This window comes from Pholcus phalangioides, unplaced genomic scaffold, assembly GCF_987345545.1.
Source record: "Pholcus phalangioides strain wild (caught in Gottingen) unplaced genomic scaffold, Ppha-v1.0 ptg000009l_1, whole genome shotgun sequence".
NCBI lineage: Eukaryota > Metazoa > Arthropoda > Arachnida > Araneae > Pholcidae > Pholcus > Pholcus phalangioides.
This window is the reverse complement of record NW_028301602.1, coordinates 45,836,215-45,843,687: the sequence shown is the minus strand read 5'-3', so window position 1 is coordinate 45,843,687 and position 7,473 is coordinate 45,836,215.

Below are 7,473 nucleotides of genomic sequence, written 5' to 3'. Positions count from 1 at the left end.
ACATATCATATCATAACATGCATCTTTTTAGCTTGCTGCTTGTGAGCACTACTTATTTTGTTCTCGTGTACCATCTCATTTAAACTCAAGTTGCATTGAAGAATTAACATTATGCTGATTTGAGTTTTGAAAGCTGCTGTTTTTTTTAAAACATGATAATTGAGGAGTTTATTTTTGAAAGGGAACATTTCTTTTTTTCAAAATGCACTTTTCAGTGGTTTCTGAATCTGAGATGAGCTCTGTCAGATTATACAGCAAGGTATAATATTTTTAGTCAAACGAGAATATTTTTAGTCAAAATTATAATGCAAAGTGGGTCATTTCTACCAAAGGGGAACATATACGCCTTGTTCATTCACTTCAGTAATTTTCATTTAAAAGGGAAGCAGTTGTCCTGTTGGTGTTAAGGGTTTTTTCAAAACAACACATTTTTCAGAAATACTTTAAAGTCTCGCTCTAGAATAGAATCTCTTAATAACAGGTACCCATGGGACAGGAAATTTTGTTTGCTAACAAGGAGTGTCCTATGATAGTCAAATAAATTGAGTCCCATCTATGTAGAACGGTGTCCATTGTGGTGGAGGAGTCCGCTAACGGGAGTGTCTGTTATAGGAGCTTTCACTGTAGAATGATCATGATTTTTATATTAACGAGAGAAGAGAGAAAACAAATACAAATCCACAACAGGCAAAATATACCCAACGAGGTGGCTGAGAAAAAGATGCCCATAAGATCATATATTACTAAAATACAGCAACCAAATTAAAAATGCAATTACAAGAACTAGAAACAATATATGATAAAATATTATACAATGCCCATAAAGAATACTTATGGTTGTCTTATTCTAAGTATGGATAGCTTCTCAATTTACCCCAACATGTTTATCATATTTCTTTTTAAACGTGCCAATTGTGTTAGTTAAAATTTACTACCTCCGGGGGTAAGCTATTCCATTTATTAACAACCCTATTAGAGAAAAATTCCCTGCGACACCATAGCCTTGCATTGTCCCTCACCAATCGATACTGGTGTCCCCTTGTAAATGCAGTCGATTGGCGGTGTACTAAAAGTTCATGGTCCATCCTATCCATCCCATTGAAAATTTTGAACACTTCGATCATATCTCCTCGACACCTGCATTCATCCAATGTAAACATATTCAAGAAATTAAGTCTCTTCATAACTCAAGCCCTGTGTGCCAAAAAGAACACGCGTAGCTCTTCTCTGCACCCCTTCAACCAATTCTATGTCCCTCTGTAGGTATGGTCTTCAAAACCTTACAGCATACTCCAGTCCAGGACGAACTAAGCCTCGAAAAGGCATAAATCCATTTGTTGCACCAGAGGTTTCAGGAGCTTCACAACGATTTCGACGGCCTGTACTATGACCCGAAAATTTTTTTGGACGTTTTTAGCAGTAATTTTATTTACTTATTTATTTTGGGAAGTGGGTAATTGGCATTCAAATAATAATATTCGGCATTCTTAATAACAACATTATAGAATACAAAGCAATGCTGAAAAATATGAACACTCAAAATAAAAATTAGTGAAGATACATTATTGACCAGAATTTGAAATTAATGAAAGAGGTACATGATTCCAAACGAAATGAAACCATTTCCGAGAATTAATGAAAAGTAATGCCGGACATTATGAAAAAAGTAATTGAAAATCAATGAGAGCAATAATTTCAGAAGGAATAAAAATTCGAAATTTATAAATCAAATTTATTGATAATTAAATGCAAACTTTCGATGATTTCAAGCCCGTGTTTAATTCGAAGCCCTGGGGTTCAGCTCCTGCTGGCCCATGCGTTAAGACACCGCTGGGGCGGTTTCAAAAATTTAGTCGGACTGCCATCTGCACCGGATTGAATCATCCACAGCCCCTCCCCCGATCACCGCTGCCAAAAAATTCCGCAGGCTTGTCTTTCGGCTCCTAGTGGCATCCGCTTACCTTTGTCAGAGGCGTCGCGATGAACTGGTGTACTGATGTGAGCCCGTTCAGTGCTTTGAATTTCGATACCTCTTTTGTTGAGTATTTAGACGAGCGGCGGATAAACGATGAAAAAAGACACAAAACGACGAGTGGAAAAAGATAGGGAATTGCTGCTTTACAACTATGCAACACCGTTATACGTTCTTCAATGCGCATACCCACGAATCCAAGTTGCTTTAACATTGGCATACTTTATTAATGAAGAGTCTGAGATTTACGAGTCTTCTTATTCTACTTATTGTTGTTGTTCTCTTCCTTTCAAATCATGTACATGTTATGTCCTCTCCCTTCAGAGTGTTAAACTTCCATTTGATCAACGTTTTTAAATTGTTAATTCAATGTTCATTCATGTAATCAATATATATATTGTTCCGGATAATTTTTCACAAGACTTCGAGGTTGCAAAATAAGAAGCGGTTCGACGAACAAACACAGATTTAATTACAGAACGGCAGTTTACACGTATTTACAAGCTAATCAGAGAGCTAAGAACTTTCTCGCAAAGTTTAAACACAACTCACTGTTCATCGAATCGCTCTAAAATCTACCTCTCTTGTGATTGCCTCTCTATTTATAACCCTGGTGGAAAGTTCGAGAAAAAGAATGTTCTACAAAATTCTATTTTAGTTTCCAAGTCGGCGGCGCCACCGTACGGACTGTTTGGAGGGGCGGGACCTTCTAGAATGTTCTTCCAGCCCTCCGCTAGTTCTCAGCCAATTGCATCTTCTTCAGATGAATCGGAACCGGTATCAATTCTCGTTGCCAACGGAAGCTTGCGATAAAAAATTGCGCCATCTATCGTCTATAGTTTGTAACAATATATACGGAGACCACCACCTTATAAGCTGAGCAGGTGATCTCAGGGGCCAGAAAAACTACACTCGCCTTTTCGTAAATTATGGGGGTGTGAAAATTGAGTTTCGCAAACAGGGAAAAACAAAAGCATTCCAAAAAGCAACTGTTCAAGCCTGCAGCAATCAAAAGTTCAACAAATGAACTCACATTGTTGAACTCAGATGCGATGAATTTACTTGAATCTATTGTTCGAACATAATCTATCTGTTGAAATTATGCAAATCTTCTATATAAAGGAGATTTCACTTCCACCACTCACGCTCATCATGATCGATAGTGGTTGTTCATAAACGAAAATTATCTTAACGACGATAAGAACACTCGGAGAGAGAGACAAGGTAGAGGGCGGTGGGGTATACGGCTCGAGATGGTAGATAGGATCCTTCCCATTTCACTATAAGGTGAGTCAGGCAAAATATAGCTGGCTATTATAGGGGAAGAGGTAGCGGATGAGGCACGATCTGCGTTAGAATGTGCTATTTAAGCCATATAGTGCAGCGCGAAGGGATGCAGGAGAGGTGAGGCGCAAAGTAAGATGACGGTCCCCCTTCACTATACTGATACAAATGCCGTATCTATGAAAGGGGCTGTCGATTCACATAAATTAATTTTAAAATAACTTCAACAAGGTACCTTTAAAAATTTAAATCAAGACATCTATTTAATTGAAGCTTTTATTAAATTTTAGAAGCAATAATTTTTAAATCTTGTAAGTTTAGAAGTCTGCTCACCTTTTCCGACGGGAAGAGTACCCGGTCGGTGGAGTAAGCGTCAAGCATGAATGAAATATTTCGTGCAATGAATGTTACTCCTTTGAATTTTCCTCCTATGAATTTTCTACAAGGAAAAAAATATTTTTTTTTTTTCTTGCGTTAGAATTTCTTCTCTGGTGAAATCGGAGCAAGGGGAACAATCATTCCCATCCATGCACAAATTTCACCAGGAATAAGAGAAAAACAACAAGAATTTGAGAAATAGAATTTTTTTTCCCAGTTTTAGCTTCTGTCGAATATTTTTTTTGTACTATTTTTTCTGTCGACGTGATCAGCACCCACTATGAAAGACCCTCAACACCTCTCTTCTTTAGGGGGATGTTGCCATGATTCGTCAAGTCCTTTTGTGTTCCACAAATATTTCTAACACTCTATTCACATACATACAAGTAAATGATTAGGCCTACAAACTGGAAGTAAATGGTCCATCGAGTTCTAGCCGTGACGGATGCTTAATAATTCAAAACAATTAATAAATTTTAAAATTCTAGGATTAAATGAATTCATGAAATAATTAGAAATGTTAATGTAATGTGTCAAATGGGAGTTGGTGAAAAAAAAGGTTTTGGGTGAATAAAATAATTTTTCAAATTAAACCTTCATGTTCAGATTCTTAGAAGTGTTCAAATTCCAAATAATTAATTTCACTTTTAATTGATGTATAAATATTTCTTATGATGCAACAAAGACGAACTTTTGCAATCTGATATATTTTTGCATAAAGAATTATTTTGTATTTGATAAATCCAGATAATATTAATCATATATATATAGATTAATTTTTGAAGTTTTTTTAACATGCTTAATTATAAAGTTATTTTACCACAACATTGTTAAATTTTTTAAAATTACTTAGATTTTTACAGCATATATTTTAATAAACATATATTTAATGTATATGATAAATATGAAATGGTATACTTGTGTGAAAAAAAATCTACATTATAATATTTAACACAAGCTTCTATATATTTTTCCCAAGAAATAATTTAAAATAGCTGATAAAAAGCCAGAATATGAGGTATTAAATCACAAAGAAAGAAATAATTATCAGCTACAACCTAATTGTTGTAGCTGAGGCAGATGGAAGAGAGTAGAATTGAAAACCTATTGTATATAATGCCTGGTGGTGATATATAAGATGTGATGTTTCTTGTTGTGATGATGATTGTAAAAAATAATAGCTTCTGTGAAGATAGAAACTATGGCACACTGGTCTTTGTCCTTCAGAGGGCAGCTGGTGTCTTATTTAATTATAAGACATTATCATCCCAGCAGGTGATGATAAAGTCACTGCTGCTGCTTCATTGTGAAAACTGAAACAAAAGTGTTAGAACTAAACTGCCCCCCCCCCCCCCCCCATCAAATGATGCAAGTCTCAATTATGATCTTGCTAAAGACAGAGAATGTGCTCCATAAAGTAGCCTACTCCAGGGTTAGCAAATTTTTCTTATGATAACACAATTTCCATATTTGAGCTAAATATTTTATATCATCATTTTGGAATTAAAAGTAAAATGTCAGAAAAGACACTTGAAATTTATAGTGTTGGAAAAAAACTGGATGTGACTGTCATAAAAAGTGTTATGCAAAAGTGTAAAATCTGTTACCCATTACATCATTGGACCCATCGGACATCAATATTGAGCAGTGGAGCAAGTTCTGAACATTTATCTACTGTGTGTTTAAGCATCATAGAGCTTTTTTCTCAAAGTATGAAATATATCCGAAAGCATGCTTTAATCCTTTAAAATGCCATAAGAAAAAAATAACAAAAGGTTTAAGGATAGTAAACTTGTATTTTTCATGTATAAATGAAATGAATGGTTGTACAAAATCAATTCCAGGGCAAAAAATATGCCATGCCTGTAGGGACAGTGAATATAAACAATAAATTAGGTGAAGAAACTGAATACTGTGAAGAGATGAACAGTGATAGTAATGTAGAGAAGTAACTTGGAAAAATTTCAATTATTAAACAAGAAGCACTTGAAGAAATAAATTGATCTCTACAGAACATAGAAGAGTCACCAATTAAACTTCATAGGGTAGCTCCACAGTGCAAGTCAAACAATGTCAAAAGAAAAGTTGAATCTGCTTGCAACACTTTAAAATCAAATGTTTGTAAAGTTTTTGAAGAATTACCAGAAAATGAATCTCAAAATACATTTAATGAAGATATTAAACATAAAGCAAATATGATTATTTTGATAAAGTTAATTAGAAATAAGACTCAATTTAACCATCATAACAAGGGGAAAACTGCAAATTTGCCCCTGCTTTAAGAAAGGGGAACAAGGAAAAAAATCTGAAGAGTTCAATGTCACTGAATATGCTGTGCGAAAAGCAGGAGAGGTTTTGTAAATGAAAAAGCAAAAGTGAGCCATTGTGTTTTTATTATAAAAAGAATCAAAAATTAAATTTCAACGATTTTTTTGCAATCTAATTTTTTAATGCAAAGATTTAAATTTTCTTTCCTAGTCATAATCTACATTGTTTTGTGAGCATTTTAGTGGAAATTTCATTTGAATGTATTGAATATCTGCAAAGTTATGATATATTTTCACAAATAATATTGCTTGAATGGGGTTAGCCTAAGAGACGCCATTCGTGAGGTTAGAAATTTTTTTTTTTCTCAAAAAGCTTTTGAGACATGTACATGAAACTTTGCATGGTCAACAAGCATGGTAGAAGCAATAAATAAAAAAATAATAATTGGAATCCGGGATGATGGGTTGCATTTCAGTATCTAGTTGAATGATTTGAAATTGGAACGATCCAGTCTTATTTCGATGAATTTTGTGTTGCGAGCCAGAATAAACATATTAACGGTCAAAAAACCATTATTTTTTTTCTCTAGTATTTTACTTCATATATTTAGGAGAAATTTAAAATAGAAGTTGTTTTGGTAACTGCTGTGCCTCTGGTCTAAAAATACGTTTGAAAAATTGTATTTTTTCTAATAAAAAATTCCACAAAAACAAAGTTTACATAATTTTTTTGCATGTAAATTTCAAATGTAAGTGTATGAATTATTTTTATTCATATTCTGTATGTTTTTGTGAACACTTTAGTGAAAATTTCACTTGAATATATTGAAAATTGAAAAAGTTATGATTTATTTTCTCAAACAATGCCGCTTAAAAATTGAGATTGCATCAGTTTTTGATAAATTTCAACATTTTTTTTTCTCAAAAAGTTTTAGAGATATGCAAATAATATTTCACACGGTTAATAAGGATGGTAAATGCAACAAATAAAAAAAAAATCATTGAAATCTGAGACTATGGGTGTCATTTTGGCATTTTGCCGGGTGATTTGAAATGGAATGACCCAGGAAAAGTATGATAAAAACTAGAAAGTAGGACACTTTACCAAAAAGTGGGACGAGTGGGAGCCCTGGAAACAACTCCTCTTGTTCCACAGAGTATGGCATGAAGCTGAAGCTTCAGAAAGTATTGATGAAGAAAAGCAATCATCACGTGCTCAAATTTCTACAGGCTTTCAGATAAGATTCGATGATTTACATCACTATATTTTTGGCCATATTAGTATTTTTATTTTGTAATTAGCCAATCATTAAGGATGCTTTCAGTTAGCCGAAGTGAGCATATCTATATTAAAGGAAATTCGACGCCACAATTGAATGAAATATTTGCTACGCCTGGCTATGAAAATTTTACCAGTCAAATTAACCAGTGATGGTTCTTCTAGGTATAACTAAAAATAACTTAGCTGATTTTTTAAAAAAAATTTATGCTAGCTGGGCAGTGTTATATTTAACCATTTTTAGGAAAAGTTGTGAAATTTCAACATTCTAAAAAAATCTGGTTCATCATGGA